Raw genomic sequence first — 10,264 nt, 5'->3', positions numbered from 1 at the left:
GTGTGTGTGTGTGTAATGCAGTGAGCAGAGACAGTCTAGGTCTGATCAGATCAGTGCTTGCCTCTGTTCAACAGTACTACTGTCCGCAGGGTGGAATGGAGAGGTCTCAGTTCTACCTCCTCATCTGTCCCTCCTCATCTAGTCCTCTGTCAGTTAGCATTAAATACACATCCCCCGGTATCATGTTATTGACACGGTGCAGACTTCGGAGCCGTTCCTAAGCATTATAACACACACTCACACTGCAAAGCTGTATAAGAATGTTTCTCCTCTCTCAACTAAGACTATCATACAACCATTGAACCCCATGCTGGGTCGTAAAATGGAATATAATGTGTGACGGTGTTGATACTGCAATGGTGTTGTAATTCTGTTCACGCTGTGGTCGAATAAGTGGCTATATTTAAGTGGCTATCAGTGGGCATGATTGCTTTACATTATTTACACCTGACAAAGAAATATGCGAAATATATATATGTATATGTGAAAATACAGAGTGGGATGTGTCCAGACAAGTCAGGTTGAGGAAGAACTTATTATTAGGCGGAAATTAAGCAAGTTTTTTTCTGCTTTGCAAGCAATGTCACAACTTGCCAAATTAATATAGAGTCCAACTTTGGCTAAACAACAAGAATACAATGCCAATATTAGTTATTTATGTGCAGTATATGTCATGGTTTAAAATTAGTAAACTAAGTAAGTGTTGAGGGACAGTGTTTAAACAAAGATTTTGATTGAATTGTAAGATTAATGACCAATGACTTTGAAGTCCATCCTGGATTAACTGCAGAAGTTCACATATAGATACATTGTCCTTTTTTAGTTGGCTGATGAAGGCTTTTGTTGGCAATTAATTGATAGTCTGTATATTCCATTTAAGAGTGTAGTCCATCATTAGACCAAAGTGATGCAGTCAGAGATCAGTGAGGTACATCGCTGTTCAACTGGCAAGTCATTTCAGTGAGGCCTATTCTAAGCCAAAGGTTCAGGCAATAGCATATGAAGTATCCCATGTACAGTAGAAGACCACGTCACGTTCCAATTCTGTCAGCCAGGAACAGAAAGCTGGTCCTACCATTTGTGTACCTCATCAGAAATCCAGATTTGTCAGACCAGGCAATGTCTTTTCAATTGTCTACTGTCCAGTTTTGGTGAGCCTGTGCCCACTGCAGCCTCAGCTTTCTGTTCTTGGCTGACAAAAGTGGAACCTGACGTGGTCTTCTGCTGTTGTAGCCCATCCACCTCAAGGATTGACTACATGATCTACATGATTTTATGCACAGCTGCAACACGATTGGGTGATTAGATAATGGTATGAATAAGTAAGTGTACAGGTGTTCCTAATAAAGTGCTCAGTGAGTGTGTATCTACAGCATATCCAGTAAATATATACATTTGTATATAGTATTATTGTGATATGAAATTATGGTATAAGACTTTGGTCATATGGCCCATCCCTTCCCAACTCCATGTATCATTTTAGTAAGTATCACATCAACAATTAGTAAATCTGGAGAAATGCAAATAAGAACTCCACAGTATGGAGTATGTGTTAAGTAGAGAACAGTGCAGGAGCCAGTATCCTTGATCTAATAATCACTCTATACAGCTCTATGAGGGCATGACTCACCGTGGATCATCAAAACAGAGAGAGAGAGAAAAGAGAGTTTTTGCAACAGAGAGAATATTGAGACAAAGACAGTGTCTCTAAAAAGATAGACTGTGGAAGGTTTTATACTTATCTCTTAAGAGTTTGCGGCCAATCCCTCGAGTTCAATTACACTTAAAATACCATTGTAGATAAGTAAGTAGTTGTGTGACCCGTTTTATATTTTGACCTTTGACCTGACAGTGTGTATGTGTGTGTGTGTGTGTGTGGTAAACCTCCTCTTTAGCTCTTTAGTGACTAAATCAACTGAGTTGCTCTCTCCATTAAAATCACCCGCATAGCATGGCCTTTCTAGTGATGCTGATTGACCATGGACCTCTTTCTGGTTAAGCTAGTTATATAATATGCTGGTCTTTTTAACAAGATTGCTTTCTAGTGTCTACATAGGCAGCATCTAACTGTCATGAAAGTTAACAATTTGCAACACTCTTCTTAGACAATGGCGTGCCAAACATTACTGATTTCTACAGAGTTTGACATTAGCATGTTGCTACTCTAACAACACAATACTTGAAGCATAAAAATACATAAAACACAAAAATTGGGCAAGACAGTAATTTTTCTATAGATACTTTTCAGTAAATAATGAAATACACTGCAAGCATATTTACAGTCAACATTTCTATCTAATCTGTCAGCTTTCATTACTATGTATTAGCATTTTGTGAAAAACAGGTAGGGCGGTATAATGTTGCTGAATACTTTTTAACACAGCCTCAACGTTGCATACTTATGAATGCTGTCTGGGTAGGCAGCTCACTAAGTTCCCCGTCTGTCGCTCACTCGATGTTGTGTCGAATGAAGCGACACTAGGGGACTTTCTTGAAGGCCTCATTTACCTCTGAACTTGAGAAAAGGCCATTGAGAAATTAGCAGATAGAATTGGCATATCCCTACCTCAGACATACGTGTATAAAAGGAGGGAATCGTGCATCTGTCCATTCAGTTTTCTTCTTCCTCAGTCACTAACCCGCCCCCTGCCGAGTGTGCGTAGCAAGGTAAGTGCTTTGAGTCTTTTCTCAGCACCAAAGCCTCGGGACGCGCTTTTGCCCCTCCAGACTTCCAACCCTTGGACAAACCTCTGTTTTTTTACAGACAGGAGTCCCCCTATGGTAGGAGTCCCCCCTACGGGGCCCCGGCTGGGTTGGCACATCAACTGCCTTGAGTTGAGGTTTCTCCCGTTACTTCAGGGAAAGCCACTTTAGTACTTCAAGGGAACAAGTCACTTTAGTGGCCCCCTATTGACCCACGCAGACTTGATCTCATGCTCCTCGCAACAGCCCCTCCCTGGAGAATTCATCTGAGGAAGGACCTTCTTTCTCAGGGACGGGGCACCTTGTGGCACCTACCGCGCCTCCATGTCTGGCCCCTGGACGGGATGCGGATGATCTAAGTGGCCTACCACCTGCTGTCGTAGACACGATCAACAAAGCCAGAGCTCCATCTACCAGGCAGCTTTACACCCTGAAGTGGCATTTGTTCGCAAATTGGTGTTCTTCCCGATCTGAAGACCCTCAGAGATGCACAGTCGGGTCAGTGCTCTCGTTTCTGCCGGAGAGGCTGGAGGGGAGTCTGTCCCCCTCCTCCTTGAAGGTTTATTGGCTCACCACGATGCAGTGGATGGTAAGTCCTTAGGGAAGCACAACCTGATCATCAGGTTCCTTAGAGGCACCGGAGGCTGAACACTCCCATGCCATGCCTGTTCCCCTCATGGGATCTATCCCTGGTCCTTTCAGGCCTCCAGAAACCCCCTTTGAACCACTAGAATCAGTCACGCTCAGAGCCCTCTCTTTGAAGATGGCCATCCTGATCACGCTCGCTTCCATCAAGAGGTTTGGGGACCTGCAAGCTTTCTCTGTCAGCGGCACTTGCCTGGAGTTTGGTTCGGCAGATGCCCATGTCGTCCTAAGACCTAGACCGAGCTACGTGCCCAAGGTTCCTACGACCCCCTTCAGGGACCAGATAGTGAACCTGCAAGTGCTGCCCCGGGAGGAAGCAGACCCAGCCTTATCATTGCTGTGTCCGGTGCGTGCTTTGTGTACCTATGTGGACCGCATGCAGAGCTTTAGGTGATCTGAGCAGCTCTGTGTCTGATTTGGTAGACAGCGGAAAGTGCACGCTATCTCCAAACAGAGGCTTGCTTACTGGGTCGTCGACGCCATTGATTTGGCCTATCACACCCAGGCCATGCCCGCCCCCTTGCGGGTACGAGCACACTCGAAGAGAAGTGTGGCATCCTCGTGGGCACTGGCCAACGGCACCTCACTAGCAAACATCTGCAGAGCAGCAACAAGCAAGTTGATCAAATTTATGAAGTTTACAAAACGGATAGTTCCTTGTCTAAATTCTGATTGGACTAGCCATGTAAAAAACATTGTAAAATCACTATGGACTTGCACCCATGACTGCAAGTTTTAAAATAATGCGCAAATTTTTTTTATACCGATTATGAATAATATAAAAAACTTTAACTGCTTATTGATCATCAGTATAAGGATGGGCAAGGAGGAGATGGGAACTGGCTGAACAGTCAATGAAATGTTTAATGATATAAATGAACTTAAAGCCAACATATACAAACATGCCATGCGGCCAGGTTCCTCTCTCTCTCTCTTGAACCGGCATCTCTGGCTGCCCCTAATCTCACTCTCCCGCTGATCTCCACACCCTCCTCCTTGTCATACTCCTCCCCTGCCCGATTCAGGCCGGGACGCCACCGGAGAGAGAGAGGAGAGAGATAAGGCCTTGCTCACCAGCTCCCGGATGCGCTATCGCCCAGTCATTAACCGCTCCTCAAATTTGCCAAATGCCATAAATTGTGACATTCAGCTAAGTTCATTACAAACACTGTTTCTCCACCATATTGTCTTTTCTGGCTCATCCATTAGATGTATGAATTCATAACAGTGATAACTATGGTTAAGAAGTCCTTCTTGGCATGCTGTCACTCACTCATCAATGGTGAAGCAGACGATTCATCTGCGCAAACCCTCAACCTTTTGGGCCTCCAATACCTCCTTTCCCAGAAAGGGAATGGAGGTCTTCATCTTACAGGTTGTCAACATGTTGTTCGCAAATCATTTTACTTCAAAAATGCAAGACCCTCCCTTATAAATTGGTTCCAGGCCCAATGAATTCCAATGACAGTGCTGTGTTAATGTAATTTGCGAGAAAAATGTGTTGGGCAGGACACGATGTTATCTATCTGGAACTGATTGGATTGTGAAAGACAGTTATCTCAAGCTATTTAGAGAGACATTAAACAAGAACATTAACATGTCCTTTCTCAATACTGAGGGAGTCAATGGCCCTGTAGCCTGCATTACAGATGCCATGTTTGTCACCTGCAGTCATGACTGCGCACGACACAGGCAAACAGGACTCTTTAGGGATGTGAAGCTCCCAGCCCATCTCACCTACAAACGACAGACGCATGGCCCTCACCTATAGAAGACCTCTTTTCACAATCCAGTCAGTTCAAGATAGATAAAATCGTGTCCCGCCTAACACGTTTTTCTCGAAAATCACATTTACACAGCACTGTCATTGGAATCCACAGGGCCTGGAACCAAATTAATTTCTTAATTTCTTAAATTTTTATTTGCTGAAAAATATTGGGATACCTGAATTAACTAAATTACAAAAAAAGTCTAGCCTCCAAATACAAAACCAATTGCTCATTGCAGTCTGATATTTTGACCTCTGTTAAGAGTTTATTGAAATTATTAATCCTTTCCTTGATCTGTTTTCCTTGATTTTTATGCCAAATTCCAGACTTGGTGGTCTTATCGTGATGTGTGTGGAGTATTTAGAGTACATGAAGAAAAGAGATAGAACCCCTGAACAAAAAACAGAGAGAATCATAGACTGTGAGTGACAACTGTGACAATTGAGGGGAGCAGAGTTTTAAGAGAGGTTTTCCTATCATCTGTCCAGCTGCCTGCACCCTTCAGAGAGCTCAGCAGGGATCCATTCATTATACTGGGTAAAACTATCTACCTCTCACTCATTATGAACACACATTAAAGGAATAATTCATCCAAATTTTTTACTCACCCTAAAATCATTCCAACCCTGTTTGCTGTTATTGTTTCCACTGAATACAAAAGGATACCTTTTTTGAAGACACTTAATACAGCACTTTTCATATGACATTTCAGTTCATTTTGATGAACAGTTCAGTCTGAAATAATCCAAAAAGCACCATAGTACTTCTATGGTGATTTCTTGGTGTTTTTGAATGGTTGTTGGAGCTTGAAATGTAATCATTATGAACAGCTGTATATAAAGAGCTGCAGAACGATTCTACAAAACTTTTACTATAGTGTTCTAAAAAAAAGCCATTAAGGGTTTGCCACAAAAAGAAGGTGAGTAAACAATGCCCACATTTGTATCTTTATTGTACTTTCCTTTTAACAGTTCTCCAAGACACCCAACCAGGGAACAAGAGAGAGCAGCCAGCCAAACAAGTAGAATCAACAGCCCTAAACAACACAACAGTTTGCTTAGATCATAGCCTTGCTTATTTTCAAAACCTGCAGCAATAGCAGATGCATATGAGTGTGTGTATCAGTGAGTGTTTGGAGCACCGAGAGAGTTAATTGTGCCAGTCCTGAGGGTTTACAATAAAATAAATCTGCTTGGGCTTATATCATGTGAAGGACACCATTATTAGCCAGAAACAAGCACTGTGCTCTGAACTGTAACCTGCAGGGTGATACAGAGAGTACAAGCAGTGGGTTTCTCACATTATGCTTTTCCTACACTGGCTGACTGTATTTGAAATTCAATTGGGCACCAATGGACTCTGCCCATTCTACCCATAATGCATTAGTCTAAGACTCAGATTGACCACCTATGAGACATTCACAGGCCATTTGATGCATTTTGAACACAAAAATGGCAACCTTGACTGATCTGATTGGCTGGCTGGCTTTAATTAAATTACCGGTACAAGACTGCTATAATGGGCGCTTCCAAGGAAGAACTATTCACTGAATTTACCAAAGATTGCAAGTTTCATGGCATTGAAACTTTGAAAGAAATTCACAGTTTTGCCATTTAGAGACTTTTGTAAAGCATCTAATTTCAAGAAAATGTGACATAATTGAGCACACATGTATTCTGTCAGGTGTAATTGAGCACATCTGTCAAGAGTTACAACTGACTTAAAGGTCAAGTCATGTCTCCATCTGTGCCCTTCAACAAACTCTGACCCTCAAACTTCAGACTCTGAAAGTTTATAACTGTCTTTCACAATCCAATCAGTTCCAGATAGATAAAATTGTGTCCTGCCCAACACATTTTATGTCACAACAGTGAGACAGGTGAGTAGATAAATGTGGATGACATCAGCAAAGAGTTTTGCGTCTATGTCAGCCACAAGAGTGGAAGCAGTCTATCTGTCCAATGTGCATAAACGTACACACACACACACACACACACACACACACACACACACACACACACACACACACACACACACACACACACAAACAAACATGTTGGTGTGGCTATCCTTATGATGACTCTCCATAGACATAATGATTTTTATACTGTGTGATCTATAGATTCTATCCCCTAACCCTTCCCCTAAACCTAACCATCACAAAAAACATTCTGCGTTTTTACATTTTAAAACATAGTTTAGTACGTTTTTTTAAGTGATTTGAATAATGGGGACACAAGAAATGTCCTCATAGACGACATTTATAGCATAATACACTTGTAATTACCAGTTTGTAACCTCAAGAAATATCCTCGGACACCACCCAAACCCGCTCACATATGCGCGACACACACACACACACACACACACACACACATACAACAATATTACACTGGTCTCTTAGCACAGGGGCAAGAGAGTATGAGCTAAAGAGTTCATAATTCACTCTGGCACCCTCACAAATACATAAATGATCATTTACATTTTATATTAGAATGTGTATTAGAGTTAATCGCATAAAATGGTAAGACAAAGAGAGGACAGGGAGAGAGAGAGAAAGAATTAGCTTGTGTCCGGCAACGGTCACTATCTTGTGTGTAGAGAAGGGGAAAGCCTCATTGCTGAGATCTCTGTCCAACACTTCCTGCAGCAGCTCATGACTGTGAACACACAAATCACAAGAGTAAATATCTCATACATGTCCATATTTCAACCCAAAATCTAAATAATTAATTCATAAGTTTACAAGTAGTAAATACATAAACAAGTAAATACATAAGTGAATAAATAAGTAAATAAATAAAGCTATATGAACTTACAATGTGAAGAGTTTCTGCATGGAACATAGAATGAAGCATAACATAAAATTAACGGTTAATATTTTCAGTGGTATTTGCTACTGTAAGCATCTTACTATTGCTCACACTTAGAGTTAGGAATTTTAACAAACTCCTAATCCTAAGTAAGTAATACGCTTTCTTAATAACTCGTAACTCATTCTGTACTATACTACAAACATAAAAGCAACAGCAAATTGAGAAGTTTGTTGGGGAACCACCTAGCAATCACTCAAAACACCCTTGAAATGCCCTGGGTTATCAACACCCAAGATGAGGTGGTGGGCTGTGCACTGGAAAGGACAACTCACATTTACTTCAGAAAATTAAAAATTAACTGATTATATATCAAGTGCAGAAAATTACCCCATATGTCACCATTTATACTTTTTCATCTCATCAGTTCAGCTATCAGTCTCTCAGTCCTTTTAGCTCTCTCCGTCATCGTTCCTCCTCAAAAGATATTCTATTTTCAACATGTGGCCCTCATCTGACCTGTACTCTTCCTGCAAGTGTGTGTGTGGGTGTGATAGACTTGCTCTAGCTGCATCATATGGGGTGACAGATACAGACTTGCTCTATTTTGCATGTGTGTGTGTGTGTGTGTGCAACAAAGGCAGCTGTAGCCCTGATGAATGTTTGCTAAAAAACTTGTCTATGTGTGTGTGTGTTCATCTTCATGCTACATATATCACACAGTACAATTATCTTCCAGCAACAGCCACAGAGAATACAATGACGTGTGTGGGCTGAGCAGATGAAAGATAGATAAAGTTAGTTTAAAAAAGGCATGATGAAGGAAACATAGAGATGGAGGAGATAGAGCAATGGATGAGGTTTGAAATTACACCTTTTCGAAGGATTGCATCATTTGTATGCTTATTGATGTTATGTGTGAATGTGTGTGTGTGTTTGTGAATGTGTGTGTGTGTGTGTGCGTGTGTGTGTGCATTTGTGTGGACGGCTTTGACGTGATTAAGGAAAGTCTCCTCCTATCCGCCCACTGAAACATCACTCTGCTCACCGAAGCACAGCGGCCAACAACCACTCTAATTATATAGTGTGTTTGCATGTGTGTGTGTGTGCATGTGAATCTAATTAGCTGCTCTGCCTCTCCTTTAGCAGTGTCAGTTGAATAAGGATCAGATATTGTCTTAATGAAATCACTCTTGAGGGTGAGGCATTCTCAAAACGCTCTCAAAATCTTGCCATGCATAACATTTACATATGAAACTTTCACTTAAAGCTTTGTGATGTTTTTGAACAGAAAATATAAATATATTTGTGTGTAAAATATGCAGTGACATGAATAGATGCAGATTATTATAAGACAATTTATGCTTTGCAATTATGCATCGAGTATGTTTTTTTTACATATTTTTGTTTTTACAACCAGTGATACAGTGAGACTTCAAAATATCCCTTTGTGTCTTTCATAAGAAATAATTATGAACTGGGCCAGAACAATGGGATCGAACTCTGGGATGGAACACTGTTGTATGACTCTGTAAAGCAACAATGGGGTAGAACTCTGGGATGGGACATTGGGGCAGAACTCTGAAAAGGAACAATGGGGTAAAACTCCTGGGTAAAACTCTTGGTCGGAACACTGAGGCAGAACTGAAGGTCAGAAATGTGGGCCAAAAGACTGGGCAGAACTCTGGGATGGAACACCCGGGCAGAACTCTGCAAAAGATCGCTGGGATAGAACTCTGAGATGGAACACCCGGGCAGAACTCTGCAAAAGATCGCTGGGATAGAACTCTGGGATGGAACAATGGGGTATAACTCTGGAAATGAACAATGGGTTAAAACTCTGGAAAGGAACAATGGGTTAGAATTCTGGTATGGAAAAATGGGGTAGATCTCTGGAAAGGGAAAACAGGGTAGAACTCTGGAAAAAAAACAATGGGGTAGAACTCTGAAAAGGAAAAATGGGGTAGAATTCTGAGATGGAACAAAGGGGTAGAACTCTGGAAAGGAACAATGGGGTAGAACTCTGGAAAGGAACAACAGGGTAGAACTCTGGGATGGATTAATGGAGTAGAACTCTGGAATGGAACAATGGAGTAAAACTCCAGGACAGAACACTTGTGTAGAACTCTGGGATGAAACAATGAGGTAGAACACTAGAATGGAACAACAGGGTAGAATTATGTAAGGAACAAAGGAGTACAATTCCTGGGTAAAATCTAGGGCAGAACCATGGGCCAGAAAACTGGGATAGAACTCTGGGACAGAACACTGGGGTAGATCTTTGCCATAGAACACATGGGTAGAACTCTGGGACGGAATGCAAGTGTAGAACTC

General features: G+C 41.6%; 1 pseudogene; it reads right to left on the bottom strand.

Moving 5' to 3' along the window:
- Positions 1-4,927: 4,927 nt before the first annotated feature.
- Positions 4,928-10,264, bottom strand: part of LOC127636644 (sarcosine dehydrogenase, mitochondrial-like) — a 77,552-nt pseudogene continuing 72,215 nt past the window's right edge.

Source organism: Xyrauchen texanus, chromosome 44 (assembly GCF_025860055.1).
Source record: "Xyrauchen texanus isolate HMW12.3.18 chromosome 44, RBS_HiC_50CHRs, whole genome shotgun sequence".
Taxonomy (NCBI): Eukaryota; Metazoa; Chordata; class Actinopteri; order Cypriniformes; family Catostomidae; genus Xyrauchen; species Xyrauchen texanus.
Note: the sequence above shows the minus strand (reverse complement) of the source record. Positions and strands in the feature narration are given on the sequence as shown.